Genomic DNA, 27617 nt, shown 5'->3' on the forward strand with positions numbered 1-27617 from the left:
GGGGGGGGGGCACTATTTCGTTCGGATAATTGATTATTCGTTTAATCGATTCAATACCTTTCCTCTGGGGCTTGGTGTTTTCAGTCCAGTCTGCTCCATGTTCAGGTGACGAGGCAGCAGCAAGCCATGAGCGAGCCCCCACCGCCCCCCAAACCAACCTAACAGCGAATCCTGCCCCCAAAACCGTCTGCCACCACCGTCCACCCGCAGCCTGCCACCACCTCCCAGACACATTCTACATCACCCTCAGTCCATCCCCAAACCCGTTCAACACCGCCCCCCGCCCACCACACCAACCGTGCAATCCATGTCCACGACCATGCCCCCGTAAGTGTTACCGAGGTAAGCGGATAGTGAAGAAGGTGTTTGGTATGCTTTCCTTTATTGGTCAGAGCATTGATTATAGGAGTTTAGAGGTCATGTTGCAGCTGTACAGCACACTGTTAGGACACTTCTGGAATATTGCACGCAGTTCTGGTCTTTGCCTGGTCCACTGATAGCTCCCTCATCCCTGAGTACTGATCCCAGGGCACCTTCTTCCTGACCGTGATTTGATCCTGATAACTTCCTGCACTCTGGTGATATCACACAGTCTCACTCCATGTGGTATCTGCCACTGTGAGGGTTTAATTGATGCCGGTGATTGCACCTTTTGCAGCTACTCCAGATCCTGAGCCAACAGAATTCTCCACTCCAGGGAGATAAGGCAACACAGACCAGGGATGGAGACTGGGATTTTCCAGATCTCTGTGGGACTCAGTGCCATTCTCCATGTGAAACCCTCACTGCATTAGTCTAATTTCCCATTCTGTCTGTTTCTCTGTCTGCTGTAGATGCTCAGGATGCTCTTGACTAATCAGAATTCCCAATTCCTGTCTCGTCCATCACCACACTGAAGACAGTTGGTCAGCCAGAGCGATGGAGAGTGAGATCTGGAGCCTTCAGTAAATCCTGCAGTGAGGTAAGATCACTCACAGTGAACAGAGCAGAGTGTATTTAAGGGATCGAACATTGGCCCAGAAGACATGACATAGATACAGTGTTGAAGCACGAACACAGAGCATGATGGTCCCAGGCTCAAACCCCACCTCTTGTTAATTTTCATCTCTGCTGTACTGAGCCTTCCTATGTCAATACAGTAAGTTGACAGTTATCAATTCAGGCCTGTGCTGTCTTAGTGAGGATCAGTGCAACAGAGGGGAAAGCAGGCCTCCCTCAAGGAGATGGTATTGAAACCTGGGATCTTTCTGTTCTATATTCCCTCCTCACGCTATCTCTTGTCATGTGATAGAGTCATACAGCAAGGAAATATGCCTTTCGGTCTAACTTGTTTGTGCCAATGTTTTGAATGCTTGTAATTCCCAGAAATTTTCCTATTTCTGTAACCTCCACCCCTCCCAAATTCCCGCTGTATATTTGAAACCTACTCCGATACTGACGACTCTCCCTGTATGTAAATTGCTCCAATGTCGATAACATGCCAATCTCAATAATCTCATCCTGCACTCAGTACAATAATTCCCATTTCTGTAGTTTTGCACAATACTTACAGTAATGTCGTCTCTATAAGATCCTCCAGCCTGGAGCAAAATACCCACCTGTGTACTTTCCTCAAGCCCCAAGAAAACATGATATCACTGTAATCTTCTGCAGGTCCGATCACACTCCTGCCTCCTGGCCTATAGCACCACACGACCACAGTAACCGTCTCCCAACCCTACCGACCTCCTTACCGATATGCACACTTCCAGACCCTTTTCAAGCCACAGCAGCACTCCACATCTCTGTTTGCTCGTCCACTCCCTACAGTCCTTCCAGCACCACAAACACTCTCTCTTTGTGTAATTCTGCAATTTGGGCAGCACGATGGCTCAGTGGTGAACAATGGTGCCTCACAGTGCCAGGGACCCAGGTTCGATTCCAGCGTTAGGTGACTGTCTGTCTGTGTGGAGTTTGCACCTTCTCCCTGTGTCTGCGTGGGTTTCCTCCAGGTGTTCCAGTTTCCTCCCACAGTCCAAAGATGTGCAGGTCAGGTGAATCGGCTATGCTAAATTGTCCATAGTGTTAGGTGCATTGTCGGAGAGAAGTGGGTCTGGGTGGGTTACTCTTTGGAGAGTTGGTGTGGACTTGTTGGGCCGAAGTACCTGTTCTCATGCTGTAGGGAATCTAATCTAAACTCTCACTCTGCGTTCCATATTACTGCCCCTAAATATATCCATCTATCCATAATCAGCCCCAACCCCTTCAAACCTCCGAGTGTCTGTGCACTTCCACAGCTCCAACATCCCTCCTTAACTGTGTACCCTTTTCCATTCCTGAAACACTCCGAAAATGTGGACATTCTGCAAACCTCCCTATCTGCGTAATCCTCTCAGGACCCTGTAAAACCCCCGATTTATGGAACGAGCTCCAATGCTTTTGACTCTCCTGATCAGTTTCTACAAGATTAATATCTATGTAACATTCTCCCGTCGCTATCACCCGCCCTGTCAATGTAAGCTCCTCCGGTATCCCCACCAATCTAATCATCTCCATAACCTTCTCCAGCTCTTACACCCCTATCTCTGTAAACGTTACACTCCCCTACAACTATACCTAAAGCAGAAACCTCCTCCAGTGTCTGCAATACTCCCTATCTGTGTTTGTGTCTCCAGGATCTATTGCTGTTCCTGTCTCTGTAAGCTCTGACAGATTGTACAGCTTGCCGGTCCATATTCCTTCCAGATCCTCAGCATCTGACATCAACAAAAGTCTTCATTAACTACAGCCTTCCATATCTCTGTTCTTTCCTCAATTCTATACAACTCTCTTAATCTCTGTAAGTAGCACAATTCCATAAAATGCCCCATGCCTGCGTAAACTGAACCAATCCGACAGTGAGAAACCTCACTGTCCTTTGATCACCTGTAGTCCCTTCAGATCTCCCTGTATCTTCCATGACTCCATTGAATACAGCCCATCTCATGTTATACCTCCTCTAACGCATGTGTTACTCCCCATCCCTGTGACATTCTTCAGATACTGCAATTCTCTTTCTTTATCTCCAGAGCTTCCAATCCCCCTGATCAATGTAAGGTTTTGATCCCTTGCAGCATGTTTAACACCTGTAGCAGCCTTCAACTCCTCAACGCATCCTGTCGCTGTTAGGAGGGACTGAATGGCCGCTTCTGCTCATGAGTCAGTGTCTCGAGGGACTAAATGCCTTCCTCCTGGCCAGAGGGCAGAGGTTCAAGGACTTTAATGGGCAACCCATGGTTCCTGCCTACCAGCATGTTGTGCTGACTCGACTCTATCTTCCCGAGTTATAGGAAGATAACTCAGGTGGCGGGAAGAACACAGCAAGCCAGGCAGCATCATGAGGTATGAAAGTCAAAATTTAAGGTATAACAGTTCTTCCGGAACTGGGAATGGGAGGTAGTGGGAGCTGCAGATAAAGAGGGAAGGGAGTGGTTGGAGTGGAGAGAGCAGCGGGATGGTGAGGTACGGATACATGGACACAAGTGGTGGATGCAACCTTGTTGGGCGATGGGAGGGATGAATCCACTTGGGAGCTGGAAGGCGGAGTCGTTAGGTGGAATGGAAGGGAGGAGTATGGGCAGAAGATGGAGTAAGGGCATGGGCAGTAAGGGTATTTCAATTGGAAGAACTCAATGTTACATCTTCCAGGCAGTAGGTTTGCCAGGCAGATGAGCTGCTGTTCCTCCAATTTGCGGTCTGCCTCACCAAGGCAACAGAGGAGGCCAGGGATGGTTATGTCAGAAAGAGAGTTGGAAGGGGAAATCAAATGGGCGGTGACTGGGAGGTCAGGTTGGCCCCTGCAGGCCCGGCTGTGATTTTGCTTGGTGAAATATGCCCTTAGTTTATGGTCGGTCTCCCCAATGTAGAAAAGACCACATCGGGAGCATCTGATGCAGATGGAAGAGAGGCAGGTGATACTCTGTCTGACCTGCAAGTACTGATTGAATCCCTATAAGCAGGTGGAGTAGGTGGTGTGCCAGCAGGTGATGCAGCATTTGCGGTTGCAGGAGAAGGTACCTGGGGGTTATGGGGAAGATTGGTGGGGAGTGTGGCACGATAACGAAGGGAACAGTCTTGTGGGAGATATGCCAGGTGGTGGGATCCAAACCGAGTTTACTGCATCTGGTGCACCCGATGTGGTCTTCCCTGCATCAGGAAGACCAAATGTAAATGAAGTGAATGATTTGCAGAGTATTGCAGTCAGGATTCTCAGGGCTGACCTGACCTCCCAATCGCTTCGTATTTTAATTCTTCCCACCCCACCCCCCGCCACCCCCATCCCTTTCTGACATGGCCATCCTTTGCCTCCTCCATTGCCACATGAACCAAACCATAAATTGGAGGAACAAGACCTCATATGTCACCTGTGCAGCCGACACCCCGGGGACTCAACATTGAATTCTCCAATTTAAAATAACCTCCCTTCTAATCCTACAATTCCCTTCCGTGTCTTTCTCTGATCAACACTTGTTCCAGCTACCAACTGGATTCAGTCCTCCCATCACCAACCGGCTGATACCCTTTATCTGTGTTCACTTATGCCCATCTCGCAACTCTGCCTCCTCCTCCATCCCCCACCCCTTCATCTATAGACTCCCTTACTCCTAACCACAGTCCTGACGAAGGGTTATATCCTAGGCGTTGACTTCTCAACGTCTTGACGCTGCCTTGCTTATTTTGTTCTTCCAGCCTCCTGCGTGTCTATTTTGGATTCCAATAGCTGCTGCTTTTTTTTTAAAATTGTCTTCTTGTGGAATAGGCAGGAGAGAGGGAATGTGGTCCACCTGTTTTTATCCAATAGTTTTGATGGGCTGAATGGCTTTCTTTTATTCCTGTGAAACCAGCTAGAGTTGCTGTAGGGGTTCCTTCTTTTTAACCGTGGAAATGTTTAGTGCCCAGCAGTACTTTTGATTAATGTTACCTTTACATTAACAGCACAAGCTTGAATGTTGTCGAGATTTGATACTTTAATACCCGAGGAGGTGACTCATTGTTCTCTGTAGCTATTGCTTTTTCTTCTAATATATTTAAAGTACGTTTTTGGATTTATCCTAATCTTCTCGGCCAAGGGTCTTTCTTGCACCCTTTTCACCCTACAGATTTCCTTCTTCCATAGATTCCTGTATCTCTTATATGCATCCAGGGATTCCCTTGATCCCGCTGCTTGTACCTGAACCACGCCACAAGTTTGAACATGAACCTGTGGACCTGTTTTGTCCCTCTCCATAACTATTTGAAGATTAATAGAACTGTGGTTACTGTCCCAAAGTGCTCCCCACTATTAACTCAGTCACCTGTCCTGCCCTATTTCCTGAGAAAATTTCGAGCTTTGCCTCTTCCCGAGTTGGAAACTTTCCTGATGCATTTACATATTTTATCTCATCAAATCCCTTAACGCTCAGGCAGTTCCAGTCCATGTTAGAAAAATAAAAATCCCCTATTAGGATAATCCTATTGCTCCTGCAGGTCTCCCCTCTCTCCCTGCATATTTGTTACTCTCATTCCTGTTGACTATTTGGGGGCCGATAGTACAATGACGTCACCATCCCCTTCCTATTTTTAACACCACCCACAAAGCTTCACTGGGTGATCCATCAGTTGTTTTATCTCTGATTACTGCTGTTTTACTCCCCTTAATTAGAAGTGCAACTCCGCTCCCCTCCTTCCGCCATCTCTGTCTTGTTTAAAGCACATTTAGCCTGGTACATTAAGCTGTCAGTCCTATCCATCACTTCGCCATGTTTGTGTAATGGCTATACGATACCAGTTGCACCTACCGATCCATGCCCTGAGTTCATCGGCCTTACCTGTAGGCCTTCTTGCATTGAAATAGATGCAATTTAATTCAAAAGGCTGTACTTTCTCTCTGTCATTTTCAAGCCTAATCTCACTGATTTCGGATTACTGTATCTCCTTTCAGCCTCGCACTTGCCTCCCTGCTCTTGAGCATACCACCCCCTGCCAATCTATTTTAAACACTCCCTTGTAACACCAGCAAAACTGGCCGCCAAGATATTGGTGCCGCCTCCAGTGCAAGTCTCAGACGGTAATCTCCCTCTCAGGAGATTACCACTGTCAAGGTTTTATTTTTAAAAAATGTTTCTCGTAGCGCTCTGCAATCACACTGCAGGGCCTCGTCCCTATTTCCACGGGTATCATTTGTGCCAACGTTCATAATGATTTCTGGCTGATCACCCTCCCCCTTCAGAATGTTCTGCAGCCACTTGGAAACATCCTGGACCCTAGCACCTGGGAGGTAACGCATCATCCTGGTTTCCCGTTTGTGGCCACAGAATCTCCGATCTGCCCCTCTTTAACAATCGACCCTCCTATCTCGAACGTCCTGTTTACCTTTACCCTTTCCCGCTGTTCCCCAGAGCCCGTGGTAGTACCATCAACCTGGCTACTGCTGCTTTCCCCTGAGCGGTCATCGCCCTCAACAATACAAAACGGTATACTTGTTTTCGAGAGGAATGGCCACAGGGGATTCCTGCACGCCCTGCCTGGAGTCGCCCATCTATTCTCGTTGCAATTTCTGTTATATATATTTGTCAGAGAAAGAAACTATTGTCTTCCGTTTCGGTGGAGTCTCCATTCATTACCCATGAATTGCAGACCACTCCCTCACAAATATCTGAGAACAAAACTATGCACAACCTTGAGATCCCTTCTTGCCCTGAACTGATTTATGTTTCGTGTTATCTCTGTTACCAAACCTGTCCACTCCCAGCTCCTAATATCCCCAATCTTCATCTCTGTGTTCGTGCTCTTGCTGAACAAATCATTGGCTGCACGATGGTAAAATTCAGACTTAATGTTTCAAGCTCTCTGCTGACCACTTTTCCAATTACAAATATTTCAATCACACAATTGTTCTTATCTCGGACGTTAATTCATGATTAGGACAATATATGAATGTAGGAATGTCACTGGAAGCATTTCAGAAGCAAAACTTATTATACGAAGGATATTGTTTCAAGTGATTTGTTTCACGTCCTACCACAGCTGATGACAGAACTTCAATACAAAATGATAAGAATTGGAATAAAAGTGAATTTCACGAAAACAACCACAAAACCAACACTTTGTCTGAAAACCTTCCTGTTTCACTGATCACCTTTGGTAATGAAATTTAATGTTATTACCCGGTCTGGGTTAAGTGAGACTTCAAACCCATGACAATGTGCTTGACATTATATTGGTTGTGGAATGGCCTCAGTATCAGGGCAATTATGATGGTCACCAAATGCTGCCCTTGGCAGAGTTACCAACATCCCACGAAATAACAAAATTGAAGGTGAAATCAAATAAAGGAAGATACTGAAAATCTGAAATTATACAAGGCAATGCAAAGAAACGAACAGAAAGTGCTGGGGAACTTTCCTGAACTGGAAGCAGCTGGAAAGGGGTGTGATTAATACCGTTGACTGGGAAGGATGCTTTGAAGGGGAGGAGGAAACAATACAGAAAGAGAGATATAGAAGAAAAAGAGCAAACAAAGAGAATGATGATCAGCTGGGCTGGAAATAAAATGTGAGATTCACCTCATTTATTTTTCGTTTATCCCATCTTCCTGAATATCGTGCTCACTTAGATACAGATGTTTGCTTTTCAACAGTTCCCTTCCCGAATGACCTACATTAGGACGTTGTTTCGCTAACCAAAAGAAATCCGAAGAGGATTTTCACTTTTACGAAGAAAGGCGAAATTTTTCCCATACAAATTAGTGCTACTGCTCTTTACACTATATCATAGGAACACTCTACTTACACATAGCGAGGGAAACCTGTATTAATATAAGATCATGTTTTAAGCGATTTGATACCCCTGTCAGTGTTCCCAGAGTGTGGTCATCTTCTTATATTCATTAATGGGATATGGATATCTCTGGTTGGGCGAGCATTAGTTCACTTTCCCAGTTGCCCTTGAGAAGACCGTGAGCCACTGCAGTCCACGTGATTGATCTGATTTGATTTGATTTAATGTGGTCAAATGTAAAATGGAAAGGTTTGATTTGCGAGGACTGCAGGCACATGATAGTAAACAAGAAAACAGAGATCAGAGGGTACTTAGACAGAGTGAGGCATACATGGTTACAGCTTCACAGGAGGTGGGCAAAGCAAGATCGACATTAGCAAGATTAATATTATATGAAAACTTAGAGATGTCAATTCGTCAGTCTACTAATGGTAGGGAAGGAAGTGTTCCTGAGCATGCTGGTCCATGTTTTCAAGCCTCTGTATCTCCTCCCTGTTGGAAGAGGTTGTAGGAGATCATTACCGGTTTGGGAGAGATCTTTGATGTTGCCAGCCTTTCTGCGACAATGACAAGCATAAATGGATGGAAGGTTGCCTTCCGTAATGGTCTGGGCTGTGCACACAACCGTCTGTAGTTTCTTATGGTCCTGGGCAGAGCAGTTACCATGTCAGACCATTATGCACACCAATAGAATGCGTTGAGTTGTCAGTATACAGAGCATTGGGAGACGGGCAGTTCCAAAATAGTTAGATGTAACAATTGGCTGTTAAATGGTTGCTGTTTTGACAACAAATTTAAATTATGCCCACGATACCAAAACCCAGTTGAGTTAATTGTATTGCCAACATCGAACCAATGAGCCATCAACTGCTTCAAACGAATAGATTAGTCACATCCTTCACAACGAGGGAGAAAAAGACAGACACGTAAGGAAGGAGATAGAGAACACAGCGAGGCAAACAGATTGGCACTAATTCAAAGAGAGAAAGGATAAAAAAAAAACAAGGCAATAAACAGTCACATGGGCAGGGAGCAGGGAAGATAAGTTCAGGGAAAGAAGCAGAAGACAGGGAAATGGAAAACACAGGGTAACAGACAGTGTGAGAAAAACAGTGAGAAACAACGGCCACGGGGAGCTGGGGATAGGGTCACGGATAACTGGAGGATGGGAGAGAGCTGGGCAAGAGCACTGGAGGGAGCTGGAAGGAGGGAGGTGAGGATTTATTTTGACCTGTACCAAGATGTCCAGGCAGACCATAGTAAGTAACGATGTACAGAACGACGGTTGAAAAACATATCTGAGAGGCATATAGGTTACTCTGCACGGGGCGTGAGCTAGGCGAGATCAACATGAACAAAATCACCATTATCTGAGATTAGAGAGTCCATTCATCAGTCTAATAACAGCTAGGAAGAAGCTGTTCCTGAACTTGTTGCTCTGTGTTTTCAAGCTTCTGTATCTTTTAGCCTGATGGAAGAGGTTGTGGAAGATCTTTACAGGCATGTGATGGGTCTTTAATGTTAGAACTAAGAACATTCCAGTACAGGAACAGGCCATTCGGTGGTCCAAGCCTGCGCCGATCCAGATTCTCTCGCTAATTCCGTCGCCTATTTTCTATGGGTCTGTGTCCCTTTTCTCCCTGTCCATTCATGTATCTTTCCAGAAACATCTTAAATGGAACACCACTGGTCACAGTTCTCCATTTTGAGAAACTCCCTTCCCCTATTACTCTCTGTCCCTTGTTGCCCAGCCAGTTCTTTATCCCCATAGCGAGCACACCTTGGACACGATGTGACTTCACTTTCCCCATAACCCGACCATTGGAAAACTTATGAAATGCCTTCCTGAAGTCCATGTACATGACATCTACAGCCCCTCCCTCATCAATTAACTTTGTCACTTCCTCAAAGAATTCTATTAAGTTGGTAAGACTTGACCTTCCCTGCACAAAACATGTTGACTATCACTGATAAGACTTTTTTCATCCAAATGAGAATAGTTCCAATCCCTTTGTAACTTCCCTACCCCTGACATCAGTCTCACCGTTCTATAATTAACTGGATTATTCATGCTACCCTTCTTAAACAAGGGGATTAGCAATTTTCCAGTCCTCTGTGACCTCTGTTGTGTTCAAGGATGCTTTTCACATATCTGTTAAGGCAGCAGTTATTTCCTCTCTCCCTTCACTCAGTAATCTGGGATAAAATTTGGCAGCCTTTTTGCAGCAACGAGCCGTGTAAGTAGAGTCAATGGTTGGGTGATTGGAGTCCGTCATAGTCTGGGCTGTGAGCACAATCTTCTGTAGTTTCTGATGGTCCTGGGAAGAGTGTTGCCATACCAGGCCGTTACACACCCGGACAGTCCGCTCACAATAGTGCATCTGTGGAAGCAGTGCATGCTAAATATCCTGAGTCACGTGAGAAAGCAGAGGCGTTGTTGTCCCTTCCCGACCGTCAGACCTATGTGAGGAGTTCAGGGTCGGTTGTCAGTTATCTTCACTCCAAAGGAGTTGATGCCTTGCACTCCCTCAACCGTTAGTGTAGATGAATGCATGGTCCCCTCCTTTTTTTCTGAAGTCAATGATCAGTTCCTTACTATTGTCGAATTTGAGAGCGAGAGTTATCATTACACCATGTCACCAAGCCCTAGATCTGCTTTCTCTATTCTGACTCATCGTTGTTTGATATCCCTCCTGATTTGGTGATGTCATCAGCGAATTTGCAGCTGGGGTTGTTTGGAATTTAACAACACAGCCGTGGGTATACAGGGAGTACAGTAGGGGGCTGAGGACACAGCTGTGGGTGTACAAGGAGTACAGTAGGGGGCTGAGGGACACAGCCATGTGTGTAAATGGAGTACAATAGGGGGCTGAAGACACAGCTGTGGGTGTACAGAGAGTACAGTGGGGGCTGACGACACAATCGTGGGCATAGAGTGAGTACCGTAGGGGGTTAAAGGCACAGCTGTAGGTGTACAGGGAGTACAGTAGGGGGCTGAGGGCACAGACATGTGTGTACAGGGAGTACAGTGGAGGGCAGAGGAAACAACCGTAGGAGTACGGGGAGTACAGTAAGGGTTAAGGGCACAGCCGTGGGTGTACAGTGAGTATTATCGGGTGTTGAGGACACATCCTTCAGGAGCTCCAGTGTTGAGTGTTATAGTGGAGGAGGTGCTTTTACTTATCTTCATTGATTGTGGTCTGTCAGTCAGGAACCTGAGGATTCAGTAGCAGAGGGTCGAACCGAGACCAAGGTAGTGGGGTTTTGTGATTAGTCTGAGAGGGATAATGATTTTGAAGGTGGAGCTTTAGTCAATGAGCAGGAGTCTGGTGGAGTTGTCCAAATGTTCCAGAGATGCGTGCAGGGCTCGGATATGCCATCTGTTGTGAACCTGTTACATCAGTAGGCAAATTATAGGGAGCAGGTCAGGCTGGGAGACTGGAGGTGATAACCAACCTTTCGAATGAGTTCATGATTATTGAGGTCAGAACCATTCCATGTGCTTTCTCACTTATGAGGATGAAGATGGTCTTCGTGAATCAGGTTGGAACTTCGGTTTCATGAGGCAGAGGCAGAAGTTATATGTGAATACCTCTGACAGTTGGTCCACACAGGATGTGAGTGCTCAGCCGGGAACACTGTCCAGGCCCATCACTTTCTTTTATTTGACTCACTGGAAGACTGACCATGCCTGCAGCGGTGATAGCGGGAACAGGTACATTCTCGGGCTTTTGGGGCCGGTGTCAGCTCTCAGTTAGTGACAGTCACACAGTCATTTATTATCGACATCCCCTCCCCACACCTCCCTCCGTCGTCATCAACACACAATGACATTGGTTGGTGTGAGCACCACACAGTCAGCGTTGAGACAGAATGTCATTAATAGACTGGGTTTATGCTCCAAGTTCTGTGTCACCATAATGGGGTAAATTCATAACAAAATGATGGGCAGGGTGCCAGTGTCAGTGGTGCAAGGAGTGAAAACTTTGCAGATGTAATTCCAGTCAAGCCACTGTTTTAACCTGAATGGAGTCAAGCACCTTGAGTGTTGTGCCTTTTCAATGGTGGACAGTCCTTAGGTAGTCAGATGGGAACATCTGATATTATGCACTTCAGTAGGTGGAATACAGGCAGACAATATGTTCTAAAAGGCTTCATGAAATCTGAAGCACAAAAGGAGTTTGGAGTACTCGTGCTCTTCTTATGGTTAATATGCAGGTTCAGTTGGCAGTTAGAAAAGCAAATACAATGTTAACATTCATTTCAGGAGAGCTAAAATACAAGATCGGAGACATACTGCTGAGAATATAATGGCCAATGGTCAGATGGCATTTGGATTATTGTCAGCTGTTCTGGGGAAGGGTCTACGGGTGTTGGGCATGATCTATCCTGGGAATGATGGCTTGTCATATGAGCGGCAGTTGAGGGCTCTGTGTCTGTACTCAATGGAATTTTAAAGAATGGGGGGCACATCTGATTGAAACTGACCGATTACTGCAAAGATTGATACAGTTAGAGTATAGAAGATATTTCCACTAGTCATAGAGACGATGACAAAATGGCGCAGTTTTAGTGTGAAGGGAAAGCCTGAATAGCCTAAATCTATTGCTACATCGCATGCTCTTATGGTCATATAGTCTATTATACAGTGCAGAATTGAAAGTCTCTGACCTGCACTTGCAATTCTTGTATTTGTGTGTCGATTTGACTTCACCCTCTGGTCAATGGTAACCCCTGTAATATGGACGGTGGGAGGATTCAGTGTCGATCAGTAGTGCAGTAATATGTTGAATATAAGCAGTTATCTGTGAGTCTCACCTGCCAGGAGTACATTGTCTCTACGATGATTGTCATTTTCAGTCGGCAATTTTCGAAGGATCAATTCTGTTACGCTAATATTGTTGAATTTAACAAAACAGGTGCAATTTATCACAGCGCTCAGCAACAAGGAGTCATCGAATACTGAACACCCTTCTAATAACAGAAAGGTCGAAAATGTCCAGTATCAGATACACTGCTTTCCTGTTCATGTTCAAATCAGACAACCTGTGCCATCAAGGTGCTCAACTTGGAACTTTGCAACCTTATTTTTTGGTTATGTGAATCGCTGGATAGGTCCACCATTTCTTGTCTGTCCCTAGTTGCCCCCTTGAGAAGGTAGTGCTGAGCTGCCTTCTTGTACCGCTGCAGTCCACCTGCTGTGCGTTTACCCACAATGCTATTAGGGAGGGAATTCTAAGGTATTGACCCAGCAGCAGTGAAAGAATGGTGATATATTTCCAAATCAGGATATTGACTGGTTTGGAGGGGAGTTTGAAGGTGGCGTTCGCAAAAGTCTACTGCCCTTGTCATTCTAGATGGAAGTGCTCGTAGGATTGGAAGCTACTGTCTGAAGATCTTTAGAGAATTTTTGCAGTGCATCTTGTAGAGAGTACACACTGCTGCTACTGAACGTTGGTGGTGAATGGAGTGAATGCTTGTGGATGTGGTGCCAATCAATTGGGCTGCTTTGTCCTGGATGGTGTCAAGCTTCTTCAGTGTCGTTTTGGCTGCACTCATTCAGGCAATTGGGGAGTATTCCATCTCACTCCTGACTTGTGCCTTGTAGATGGTGAACATGCTTTGGGAAGACAGTAGGTGAGTTACTCGCGCAGTAATCCTAGCCTCTGATCTGTTCATATATTTATGTGGCGAGTCCAGTTGAGTTTCTGGTCAATGCTAACCCCAAGTGTATTGATAAGGGGTGGGGTGGGAATTTAGTGACAAATATGCTGCTGAATACCAAGTGGTTATATTGTTTCTTATTGGTGGTGTTCATTGTCTGGAATTTGTGTGGTGCGAGTGTTACTTGTTACTTGTCAGCCCAAACCTGGGTATTGTCCAGACCTTCCATACCTGAACATTTGCGAATGGTGCTGAACATTGTGCAGTCATTGTCGAACATCCCCACTTCTGACCTTATGATGGAGAGAAGGCCATTGATGAAGCAGCAGAAGAAGTTTGTACCTAGCTTTCATCCAGAGGGCCACTGAAGATGTTACCTAGTATGGTGACGAAATGTCTAAAAATGAACATTCCAGGTTATGGAGCAAACTTACATCCACGTTATCCTGAGGGACTACTGCAGAGATATTCTGGAACTGAATATCTCCAACAACAATGACCGTTTTCCTATCTGTCAGGTATGACTCCAATAATGAAGTACTTGCTCGCAATATCCTTTTTGCTTGGATTCCTTGATGCCACATTTGAAAGAATGCAGCCTTGATTTCAAGGGCTGGAATTCAGTTCCATTTTCTATGCTTGAACAAAGGCTGTGATGAGGTCAGGAGTTGAGTGGTCCTGGTGGAACCCAAACTGGGCGTCCCTGAGCAGGTTATTGCTGAGCAGGTTCTGCTTGACAGCACTGTTGATGACCCCTTCCATTATATTATTGATAATGGAGAGTAGACTGATGAGGCGGTATTTGGCTGGGTTGAATTTGTTCTGCGTTTTATGTATAGAACATACTTGAGCAGGTTTTTTTCCCCCATTGCTGCACTCTATATTGCACTAGGGTTAATCCTCTGGCTTGATGATAATGGTTGAGTGGGTTATATGCTGGACCATGACATTACAGATTGTGCTGGAGTATAGTTCTTCTGCTATTGATGGACCACAGCGTGTTATGGATGTTCAGTCTTGAGTCGCTAGATCTGTTGGAAGTCTGTGTCATTAAGCATGGTGGTAGTGCCACACAACACAATAGAGTTTATTCCCAGTGTGACCGTGCAGTGGTCAGTTTTACTGATGCTGTCATGGACAGATGCATCTACTGTTGGTAGTTTGGTAAGGATGACATCAGGTATGATTTTTTTCCCTCTCATTCATTCCCTCACTACCTTCCACAGACCCAATCTAGTAGCTATGTCCTTTAGGACCCGACAAGCGTACTGATGCCAAACCACTCTTGGTGGTCGTCTTTGAAATTCCTCAGCCAGAATACACTTTGTGCCCTTTTCACAGTCAGTGCTTTCTCCAAGTTTTGTTCAACATGGAGGTGTACTGATTCAGCTGAGGAATGACGTTACTTGGTAATCAGTAGGGCTGCTTTGCCCACGTTTAATCTAAAGCCATGGGACTTCATTGGGTTTGGAGTTAATTTTGGGAACTCGCATAGCAACTACATCCAGAATGTATCGCCCCCTCTGCTGAATCGGTCCTGAGCTTAGGCCAGGACATATCCAGTGATGGTGATGGTGGTGTCTGGGGTATTACTGTATGGTAAAGTTTCGTGAGCATGACTATGTCAGGCTGTTGCTTGACTAGTCTGTAAGCCAGTTGTTCCAATATTGGCACTAGCCTTTAGATGTTAGTAAGGAGGACTTTGCAGGTTCAACAGTGATGTTTCCAACTGACTTTTTCGGTGGTCAGATGAATACCTGTTAGTCCACCAGGTTTCATTTCTTTGAGATTTTGTAGTGATTGAATGAATGACACGCTAGACCATTTCAGAGGGCAATTGAGAGTCATCACATTGCTTTGGATATGGAGTGAGGATGAAAGATTACTTCATTGGAGGATATTAGTGAACCTATTGGGTTTTCTTTTCTGACAATCGGCAATGATTTCATTCTCATCAGTAGATTCTTAATTCCAGCTTTTTTAAAAAAAATTATTGAATTGAATTTCCACCATCTGCAGTGGCGGGATTCGAACCTGGATCCACAGAACAGGAGCTAATTTTCTGGATTGTTAATGTCGCGATAATACCATAAGCCCCACGTGGAACCACATGTTGTACTCAGCTGCTATTTCTTGTGTTGCCCTGCTTTTCGTTCATTGCTTTTGTTATTCTGGAATCTCATCCTTCATTAAATCCTGATTGATTCATTATTCATTAGTGGGATGCTGGGTCAGGATTTAATTCCCTTTTCCCATTGTTCTTGAGAAGGTGTTGGTGATCTGCCTTCCTGACCCACTGAAGTCCGTGGGCTGTAAGTAGTCATTGCTGAGGTCCATGCGTTTCATCTCTTTGAGGCTTTGAAGTGAGTGATATAACTGAGTGGCTGGCTTCGCCATTTCAAACTGGAACTGAACTTTAACCACATTTTTGGGGGTCTGGAGTCACATGTAAGCCCGACAAGGTGAAGATGGCAGATTTCCATCCCTGAAGGGCTTGGGGGGTGGGTGGGGGAGGGGGGGGCGTAGGACAATCGACAATGGTTTCATTCTTTCATTTGATTCTTAACTCCTGATATTTTAATGAATTCAAATTCCAACATTTGACGTGATGGGATTCAGATCCGGGATCTGATTCCTTGGATTAATATTCCAGAGATAAAACAGATCGGCCATCGCCTCCTCAGCATCACCAAACAACCCGAATGGCAATAGTGGTGTTGTTGTTGGTGTGACTTAGTTTCATAAGGCAAATAAATGATTGGCAAAAAATGCCACCCTTCTCATTTTGTATTTATGAGAAGGCGAGATGATGGGAAGTGCTCTTGGTGAAAAGGAGCTGGATGTCCTTGATCATGAGGCACTAACAGAATTCCTACAGAGCAGTCGGGTACTGGCAGGTGGGACTAGATTAGATTGGGATACCAGGTCAGCATGGACGGGTTGGACAGAAGTGTCTGTTTCCATGCTGTACACCTCTATGACTCCATGACTCAGAGAGTAATCGGCACAATAAATGAGTAGTGTCCATCATTGCAAAATGATTAAAGTATAAGTGTGAAGACACCGTCGTGCAGTTGTAGAGTGTTCTTGAGACAATTCTTTCTCTCATTTGTAATGAGAGAAAGAATTAGTGGGCGGCCCCGTGCGCACAGTGGTTAGCACTTCTGCCTCACAGCGCCAGAGACCCGGGTTCAATTCCCGCCTCAGGCGACTGACTGTGTGGAGTTTGCACGTTCTCCCCGTGTCTGCGTGGGTTTCCTCCGGGTGCTCCGGTTTCCTCCCACAGTCCAAAGATGTGCAGGTCAGGTGAATTGGCCATGCTAAATTGCCCGTAGTGTTAGGTAAGGGGTAAATGTGGGGGTATGGGTGGGTTGCGCTTCGGCCGGGCGGTGTGGACTTGTTGGGCCGAAGGGCCTGTTTCCAAACTGTATGTAATCTAATCTAATATAATGAATGATCTCCTTGCTCCAGAGAGACAGTGTAATGGAGATTCAAAAGACGAATTCCTGCGGGGATGGTACCATGAGGAGAGTGTGAAGAAAATGAATGTTTAATCTGTAACACTATAAAAAGAATAAAAAGTGATTGCATTAACACTTGAGTATTATGAATCGCGACTCATTATTTCCAAAACAAAACATTGACAGCATTAAATATAACATACTTTCCGTGATATGGGTCAGGACAAATACGTAGATCGGAAAGATTTAGAAGGATATGGACAAAGTGCAGAGAAATGGGGTTAGCATGGATGGATATTTTGGTCAGAATGAACTAGTTTGGGCTAAAGGGCCTGTCTACTTGCTACAGGGTTCTATGACTCTATGATCATTTACAGAGTTCTGTACATCACCCATGTTGATTGAGAGAGAGCTGCAGGTTCTGAATGAACTCTCAAGGTCTCGATGCGCAGTTGGTGTGCGACCCTGCACTGAACGTCATGCTGTTCACAACCTATCAGCAGCCACACTCTGACAGAGTGGGGCATTCCCACCTGCTTCTGACCTCCATACAGGACACTATCGAGTCTTCTCTGTCACAAACCAATCCTTTATTTTTGCTAAATGCTGTTCATTGGCTCAAGGAGACTCTGTCCTTGATGTTTTCGGAGGGGCAATAAACGGGACGGGCTCCGATCAGTCTGGTTTTGTACGGACACGAAAAGGATTTTCAGAGGCCTTTTATTTATATGTAAACAGTTGAAACTTCAGTTATGCTTTAGAAGTGACCTGAATAATGATTGTGGAGTGGTCAGCTCTTTTAGCTGAGTTGAGCTGAGCTGAGCAGTTTTCAGTTGAGTTTTGAACTGGAAGTTCTACAGGTTAGAATAGTAATGGCTCTTTCAGTCGCCAAACGTTTCCTGGGTGTGCATGCAGTGACTTTGGAAATTTTACAAAAAGTGAATAAGACCAAGTTGCAAGAATTAGCCGAGAAGCTGGAATTGAAACTGACTGCTTCTGTGAGGAAAGGAGAGATAATTACAGCAGTGTCTCGTCAATTAAACTTTCTGGAGAAACCATCAGAATCTATAGAGATGACAAGAATTCAGTTGCAACTGAAGCACCTTGAATTAGCTGCGAGAGATAAGGAAAGGGAAGCATAATTGAAACATTTGAGTTACGATTAATAGCAGAAGAGAGTGCAAAAGAGGGAGCAGCCGAACAGTGAGAGAAAAAAAGAGAAAGAACGGCAAAAGAGAGAGCAGCAGGAGAGAGAGAACGAGAGAGTTTTTGAATAGCAAAACTGACATTTGAAAAGGGAAGTAAGTGTCAACGGCAGAGGGTATGTTTAGTAAGGAAGAAAGTGAGGATGAGCAAGCCCCGGTTGTCAGAAGTCTAGTGAGAAACTGAGCTTGTTCAAGCATTGCCTAAATATGATAAGAAGAAGTTGATGTCTTTTTCATCTCATTTGAAAAGGTGACTAAACAAATACAGTAGCCAGAGGCAATGTAGACATTGTCGATCCAAATGAAACTTGTAGGTAGGACTGGTGAGGTATTCACATCCGTATCAGAGGAGGTATCTGGGGAATATGAGGAGGTTAAAAAAAACGCCATTTTGTCTGCATATGAGCTTGTTCCAGAAGGCTATAGACAACGTTTCAGGAATCTAAGGAAGGATCGTGCTCACACCTACATTGAGTTTGAAAGGATCAAACAGACTAATTTCGATAGTTGGATTCGAGCTTTAAAAATCAAATAAAATTATGATGACCTTAGAGAGATTAGTATTTAGAAGAATTCAAAACTTCACTGTCTGAAGTAGTGCAAACTCATGTGGAAGAACAGAGAGTGTAATCAGTAAGGTTAGTTGCTGAAGTGGCTGATGATTCTGAACTTGTCCATAGACTTGGTTTGGCTTTCAGATACAGTTCCAGTCTCTAAGAGATAAAAATTGGAGCAAAGAGAAAACCTCACGTGCAAAGGGAAAGGTAGATCTCAGTGAAGATCATAAGGATAATTTACCACGGTAAAAATGAAAACCTTGAGGGGGACAAAGTAGTTAAAAAAAACTCTGGTGTTTTCATTGTAATAAAGTGGGCTACACAAAATCACAGTGTTGGTGGGCTGGGAGAAAACCAGATGTAGGATAACCTGGACGTTTTGTTGGACTAATAACAAAACGCACAAGGGAAGATAGACATTTGCCTCAGAGTGTACAAGGTGATCAGAGGACTTGCCAGATCTGCTTATAAATCTACATGAATGGATAAAGTTTATTTACATCGGCCAGAAGTAATTTTGTAAGGAGGTTCCAATATTAATTGACATAGGATCTTTTCAGTCTGTAATGTTGAGAGGTGAGGATATATGTACTCTTGTGAGACTGTTGCCAGAAAATGTGCTTGTAACAGGAATTCATGATGAGACAAAAAAGTGCTTAGTTATGTGAAGTGAGGCTGAAGAGTCCCGAGAAGTGTAGATAATGTGTGGTAAAATTCTCAGCTCCAGGAATAAGATTTGTCCTTGCAAATAATATAGCTGATTCACTGGTAGGCGTGCTGCCTACTCTAGTTGAAAAGCCAATGGAGATGCAGGCAACTGAAGACCTGGAGAATGTTTATCCAGGAATTTTCCCAGATTGAATGATCATAAGATTACAGATGCACTGGTTGAAGCAGGATATAGGCGCAGATAAGGAAGCTGACGTAGAGTTATCCAAAAGTTGTTTTTGATCAGTTAAGCGGAACAGAGCAGGAACAAGTAAGAAAACATGGAAGTATTTTTAGCTCTGTTAAGCGCATTGATTTCCAGCAGAAAGATAAGGAGGTACATCAGTTATATCAAAGGGCATTTATCAAGAAAGAAAATGATTACATTCCTGTGTGTTATTATTTAACAAATGATGTCTTAATGCGGAGATCAGCACACATTGAAGCGGAGGTGAAAATGTGTGGCTGGAAAAGCGCAGCAAGTCAGGCAGCATCCAAGCAGCAGCAGAATCGACGTTTCGGGCATGCGCCCTTCTTCCGAAAGGTTTGGCGACTGAAAGACCCATTACTATTCAAACCTGTTGAACTTCCAGTTCAAGACTCAACTGAAAACTGCTCAGCTCAGCTCAACTTAGCTAGCTCAGCTAAAAGAGCTGACCAATCCACAATCATTATCCAGGTCACTTCTAAAGCAGAACTACTTTGGCCTGAAGTTTCATCTGTTTACATATAAATAAAAGGCCTCTGAAAATCCTTTACGTGTCCGTACAAAACCAGATTAATCGGAGCCCGTTCCGTTTATTGCCCCTCCGAAAACATCAAGGACAGAGTCTCCTTGAGCCGATGAACAGCTTTAAGCAAAAAAAAAAGGATTGGTTTGTGACAGAGAAGACTCGATAGTGTCCTGTATGGAGGTCAGAAGCAGGTGGGAATGCCCCACTCTGTCAGAGTGTGGCTGCTGACAGGTTGTGAACAACATGACATTCAGTGCAGGGTCACAAACCAACTGTGCATCGAGACCGTGAGAGTTCATTCAGAACCTGCAGCTCTCTCTCAACCAACATGGGGGATGTACATAACTCTGTAAATGATCATAGAGTCATAGAATCCTATAGCAAGGAGACAGGCCCTTTAGCCCAAACTAGTTCATTCTGACCAAAATGTCCATCCATGCTAACCCCATCTCTCTGCACTTTGTCCATATCCTTCTAAATCTTTCCGATCTACGTATTTGTCCAGATGTGAAGACACGTATCATGGAAAGCATGTTATATTTAATGCTATCAATGTTTTGTTTTGGAAATAATGTGCCGAAACGTCGATTCTCCTGCTCCTTGGATGCTGCCTGACCTGCTGCGCTATTCCAGCAACACATTTTCACCTCTGATATCCAGCATCTGCAATCCTCACTTTCTCCACACATTGAAGCAAATCAGACGTGAGCAGAAATTTATCAAATTGTTTTGCCTGTTGGGTCTAGAAAGGAGGATGCTGCGAGTGGCATATGAGCCACCACTTGGAGATCATTTCGCTGAGAGGACAATACAGGCTGAATCACAAAGATATTTTCACTGGCCTGTACTACACAAAGATGTAGTTGAATTTTGCCTGACGTCTCAAACATATCACACAGTCAGTAATAAGACCTGCCACTTCAATACATATTCCAGCATTTGAGGAACCTTTCAGAAGAGTCTTGATAGATTGCATCAGCCCCTACCTCAAACACAAAGTTGGAATAAGTATTTATTAACAATAATGGATGCGTAGGTTTCCAGAGGCAATCCCATTCTACAGCATCACAGCTAAAAGAGTTGTGGGAAAAAAATACTTGTTGTTTTTTTCTAGATAGAGATCCAGACAGAGCAAACCTCACATCTGAACTATTCAAGGAGGTGATGGGTAACTTGGGAATAAAGCAATTCAAATCTACTGCGTACTATTCGGAATCACAGAGAGCATGAGAGAGATGGCATCAAAAGCTGAGGACCATGTTGAAGGTTAAAGGTCAGGATTATTCAGATGATTGCGAAAAGGAAATTCCTTTTGACCTATTTGTGATCAGAGATGCACAGAATGAATCGAACAAATTCAGTCTATTTGAATTAATTTGTAGGATGAAGTAAAAGGACCATTAACATTGGTTCAGGAGATATTAGTAAGTCAGAATTCAGAGACCACCCATTTGGACGATGTGTCAGATTTTAGAGAACGATTAAATAGAGTTGGGGAGTTGGGTAGACAGCATTTAAAAGTATCGCAGCATACAATTAAACAGGAAGTGGATCAGAAATCACAAATTCGCAATTTTGCAATTGGCAATAATGTCTTGGTGTTACTTCCGGTAACATTTGAGCCTTTCAAACCAAATTTTAGAGTACCTTTTCAAATTGGGAACAGATTGAATGAGGTGAACTACTTGGTATGGGCTCTAGACAGAAAGAAATCTCACATAGTGTGTCATACGAATATGCTCAAAAGGTATTTTGATAGGGGAGGAAAGCAAGAGGAGAATGTGTTCATGATTACAGCACCGAAGGAAGAACCAAATTCAGAGGATTCTGAATCGGACATTCCTCAATTCAATTTGAACGAGAAAGTTGTAAAAAATGGGATAACTTATTGAATTACCTTCCACAAGAAAAGCAAAGTGACCTGAAATAGTTATTACAATCTTATGGAGAGATATGCAGAAATAAACTGTGAAGTACAAACATAATTGTGCATGATAAAGATACAGGGGATGCTGTTCTAATTAAGCAACATCTTTACAGGTATGACCCTTCAAAATTGGCACAGGGTCAGAAGGAGATAGAGTGAATGCTCCAAGATGGCATAATCGAAGTGAGTTACATTGACTGGAGCTCACGTATAGTCATGGTGCCAAAGTCAGATGGGCCCCAACGGTCATGTGTGGACTATCACAATGTCAACGCCATTACAAAGACTGATGCATATCCAATTCCATGTTTGGAGAACTGTGTCGAAAAAGTGGAAGAAGCTACTTACATTTCTAAGGTGGGCTTGCTCAGAGGCTACTGGCAAGGACCTCTGTCAGAGAGAGCAAAGGCAATTTCGGGGCATTCATAACGCCAAATGGACTATAACCGTTAAAAGTCGTGGCATTTGGTATGAAAAACGATCCAGTCACATTTCAGAGGCTGATAATAAGGTCATTGCCAGATTCCCCAACTATGTAGTGTACATGAATGATCTCGTGGGTTTTAGTCACTCAGGGAAGGAACATGTAGAGCATTTATCGGACTTGTGTGATCAACTTCAGAAGGCAGGCTTGGTGGTAAACCTAGCTAAAAGTGAATTTGAGAAAGCCCAAGTCACGTTCCTGGGTCACGTTATTGGACATGGACAAATTGTCCATGAGATACGAAAACGAAAATAGTTGGGGAATGTTTCACACCGTCGACAAAAAGAAATATGCAGTGCTACGGTTCATGGGATTGACTGGATTTTACCGAAAGTATGTGCCAAACTTTAAGCAGTGCGGCTGCTCCACTCAACGAATTGACAAGGACAAGAACTCTCAGTGGACAGAGGACTGTCGAAAGGCATTTTACAGCCTAAAGACTGTGTTAACACTGCCCCCAGTATTAGCTACACTAGATTACATGAAGCCTTTCAAGGTGGCTATCGATGCCAGTGATGTGGGTATTGGTCCGGTGTTCCTGCAGGAGGATGATGAGGGAATAGAAAGACCTATCGGGTATTTTTTTCTGGGAAGTTGAACGTTCATCCACAGAAGTGTTCAACGTTGAAGAAAGAGACTTTAAAGTTGGTATTGGCATTACATCATAACTGTGTTTATATTACCAGCAATGCATCTGAGACAATCGTATACTCTGATCACAACACATTGACATTTGTGGAAAATATTAATGACAGAAATGCCAGACTGTTTAGATGGAGCTTGTTGTTGCAGCCATTCAATCTGACCATTGTGCGTTTGGCAGGTCGTGAAAACGTGAAAGCGGATGAGTTATTGTGACTCGAATGAGATACAGAGGTGTTCGATGGTGGGTGTAGTGCGGCCTGAATTTGCATGGGTTTGTGCATGTTTGAATGTTTACAGTTAGTATAGTGTATCTGTCTGTTTTTGGCCTACTAACTGGGTTTGAAGGGTTAGAAATGCAGCCACCTTTTAGCATTGATGGTTCTTTTTTTAAGTGGGGGGGGGGGGAGACATGTCACAAAGCTAGTCAATTTTTTGTCGAAAAGCTTGGCTGAAGGAGACTCTGCCCTTGTTTTTTTTTCCAGAGGGACAATAAAACGGGGCCAAGGTCAGATCACTCTGGTTTGGTACAGAGATGAAAAGGATTTTCAGAGGCCTTTGGTTTATATGGAAATTAATGAGACTTCAGGCCAGAGTGGTCATGCTTTATAAGTGACCAGTATAATGAACAGAGAGTGGTGAGCTATTTTAGCTGAACTATACCTCCTGGTCTGTCGTGTTGCAGCAACAATGACATCCTCCTATTTCAGTGTAACAGATTTGGGGGGGCTGAATGGCCTCTTCTGTTCATGTGTCAGTGTCTCGAAGGACTGAATGTCTTCCTCCTGGCCCGAGGGCAGAGGTTCAAGGACTTCAGTGTGCAACCCGTGGTTCCTGCCTACCAACACGTTGTGCTGACTAGACTCTATATTCCTGAGTTATAGGAGACAAACAGAAGGCTGGAAGAAAACAGCAAGCCAGGCAGCATCATGAGCTCAGAAAGTCAACATTTCAGGTATAACCGTTCTTCAGAACTGGGGAGGTGGGTGTAGGGGGAGCTGCAGATAAAGAGGGAAGGGAGTGTTTGGGGTGGGGAGATCAGGGAGATGGCAAGTTACGGCTATATGGACACAAGTGGTTGGGCGATGGGAGGTATGAATGCAGTTGGGAGCTGAAAGGTAGGGTCGTTAGGTGGAATGGAAGACCTCCCAGTCACTTTCTATTTCAATTCTTTTTTCCAATCCCATTCCAACATGGCCATCCTTAGCCTCCTCCATTGCCAAAATGAACCAAACCATAATTTGGAGGAACAAGATCTCATCTGTCACGTGTGCACACCGGGGACTCAACACTGAATTCTCCAATTTCAAATAACCTCCCTTCCAATCCCCACGACTCGCTTCCCAAGTCCTCCCCGCCTTCCATTCCTCTGAGCAACCTTTTGTCCTGCTACCAACTGGATTCAGCACTCCCATCACCAACCCGCTCTTACCCTTTATCTGTGCTCCCTTATCCCCACCTCGCCACTTTGCCTCCTCCTTCCTCGCCTACCCCTTTATCTATGGACCCTCTTACTCCCATCCACAGTCCTGACGAAGGGTTATATCCAAGGCGTTCACTTCTCAAAGTCTTGATGCTGCCTTGCTTATTCTGTTCTTCCAGCTTCCTGCGTGTGTATTTTGGATTCCAACACCTGCTTTTTTTAAAGTTGTCTTCTTGTGTAACAGGCAGGAGCGTGTGAACACATTGCGCCTCTTGTTATCCAATAGATCTGATAGGCTGAATGGCTTTCTTATAGTACTGTGAAACCAGCTAGAGTTGCTGAAGGGGTTCCTCTTTCTTTTAACCGTGGAAATGTTTGGTGCCCAGCAGTGCTTTTGATTCATGTTACCTATACATTAACTGCACAAGGTTGAATGTTGTCCAGATTTGATACCTTAGTACCTTAGGAGGTGACTCATTGTTCTGAACATTATATAATCTTCACAGAACATCTCCGGCTCTGATCGTATGACAGAGGGAAAGACATTGATGACGCAGCTGAAGATGTTTGTGCCAAAGAAGCTATCCTGAGGATTGTCCACAGAGATATCCAGGGACTTGGAGGATTGATGTCCACTAGCCACATTGTGTTCCGAATGATCCAACCAGTGGAGAGTTTACAACTGATTCCCATCAAGTTCGATTTGTTCAGTGTCCTTGACATCTTGCTTTATCAAATCCTGTTTTGATATCAGGGCCAGTCACTTTACGCTGTGTTCATATCTTCTATACATGTCAATAGGCCAAGGCATATGTGTGGGGAGTGTTTCCTTCTCTCAGGGGGTAGTGACGGTTGGAACCAGACAATTAGGGGAGGCTACATCACTGAAATGTTTGGGGGGTGCGAGTGGGTATCAATGGATTTTGACCCGACAGAGAGTCGAGGGCTACAAAGAATTGGACATGAAAGAGAAATTGCTGCCGAGTGCAGATCAGCCCTGACTTACTGAATGGAAGGGCAGGTCTGAGGGTCTATGTAGCCTGGTTTTATTCCAGTATACCCCATAGTCCAGTCACTTTGTGGCTTCTTCCTTTTCCTGAGTTACTGACTTCAAGTAGCTGAATAGACTGATTCTGTTGCTGTGCAACTGGATACTGATGCTGCATGATCTGGTTACAGTTTTATAGGCCCTAGGGGTTTATTGGCCTCCTCCTGTAATTGTATATCAGGCTCCAGGGGCTAAAAAGACTTATTCTATTCTGCTGTAACTGAAATCCATATCGACTAAATCTACCGCCCTTGGAGAATGTAAGCATGGCAGATGCTGGTGATCAGTGTCGAAAAATGTGGCACTGGAAAAACACAGCAGGTCAGGCAGCATCAGAGGAATAGGAGAATCGATGTTTTGGACGTTCCTGATGAAGGGCTTATGTCCGAAACATAGATTCTCCTGCCCCTCGAATGCTGCCTGACCTGCTGTGCTTTTCCAACACCACATGTTTCGACATCTACTACCCCACCCAAGTCAATATTCCTGGTCACATTATCCAATTACTTTAAGAGAATTGTCAGGCACAAACTTCCTCGCACAAAACCACACTTAATATTCCTAATCAAAGCCTGTCTTTCTAAATGCATGTACATCTTATCCCTCAGAACCTTCTCAAGTAACTTACCTACTGATCTGTAGTTCCAAGGCTTTTTTGTTCAGTTCTTCTTGAATAAGGGCACAATATTTTCCACCCTCCAGTCTTCTGGGACATTACTTTAATGATGATCAACATTATAAGCCAGGGTTGCCGCAAATTCTTTTGAATTCCCTTGAGGTGTTCTTGGATATATCGAGTAAGGACCGTGAGATTTATCAACTTGCAAACATTCTAGTACGTCCAAAATCTCCTCTACTATGATATGGATTGTCCCTAAGATATCACTACTAACTTCCTCAAGTTCTCATGTCATCATGTCTTTCTCCACGGTAAATATAGAGTAGAAATATTCTTTGAGGACTTCAATCATCTCTGATAGTTCCACACATACTTCTTCACATTGGTTTTCGAGGCGTCCTATTTTCTCCCCAGTTATGTTTTTTTTCTTTTAATATATTTAAAGTACCTTTTTGGATTCATCCTAATCTTCTCAGCCAAGGGTCTTTCTTGCCCCCTTTTCACCCTACTGATTTCCTTCTTCAGTAAAATCGTGTATCTCTTATATATCTCCAGGGATTCCCTTGATCCGAGCTGCCTGTACCTGAGCCACACCCCAAGTTCGAACATGAACATGAGGACCAGTTTTGTCATTCTCCATAACTATTTGAAAACCAATAGAACTATGGTTCGTGGTCCCAAAGTGCTCCCCCACTATTAGCCCAGACACCTGTCATGCCCTATTTACTAAGAAAATTTCGAAGTTTGCCCCTTTCCGAGTCGGACACTCTATTTACTGCTTGAGGAAACTTTCCTGACGCATTTAACAGATTTTACCTCATCAAATCACTTAACATTCTGGCTGTTCCAGCCTATATTAGAAAAAACAGTATTATGATAACCCTATTGCTTCTGCAGTTCTCCCCTCTCTCCCTGGATATTTGTTACTCTCATTCCTGTTGACTATTTGGGAGCCTATTTTACAACCCCAATCACCTCACCATTCCCTTCCTATTTCTAAACTCCACCCACAAAGCCTCACTGGGTGACCCATTAGTCATTTTACCTCTGATTAATGCTGTGGTTCTCCCCTTAATCAGACATGCAACTCCCCCTCCCCTCCTTCTACCACCTCTGTCTCGCCTAATGCACCTGTTCCCTCGCACATTAAGCTGTCACACCTATCCATCACTTAGCCATGTTTCTGTAATGGCTATAATATTCCAGTCCCACCTACCTATCTACGCCCTGAGTTCATCGGCCTTACCTGTCAACCCTCTTGCATTGAAACAGATGCAATTTAATCCAAAATGCATTACTTTCTCTCTGTCGTTTTCCAGCCTAACCTTACTATTTCTGATTACTGTATCTCCTTCCACTTTCCTCCCTG

Source organism: Chiloscyllium plagiosum, chromosome 8, assembly GCF_004010195.1.
Source record: "Chiloscyllium plagiosum isolate BGI_BamShark_2017 chromosome 8, ASM401019v2, whole genome shotgun sequence".
In the NCBI taxonomy this organism is placed as follows: domain Eukaryota; kingdom Metazoa; phylum Chordata; class Chondrichthyes; order Orectolobiformes; family Hemiscylliidae; genus Chiloscyllium; species Chiloscyllium plagiosum.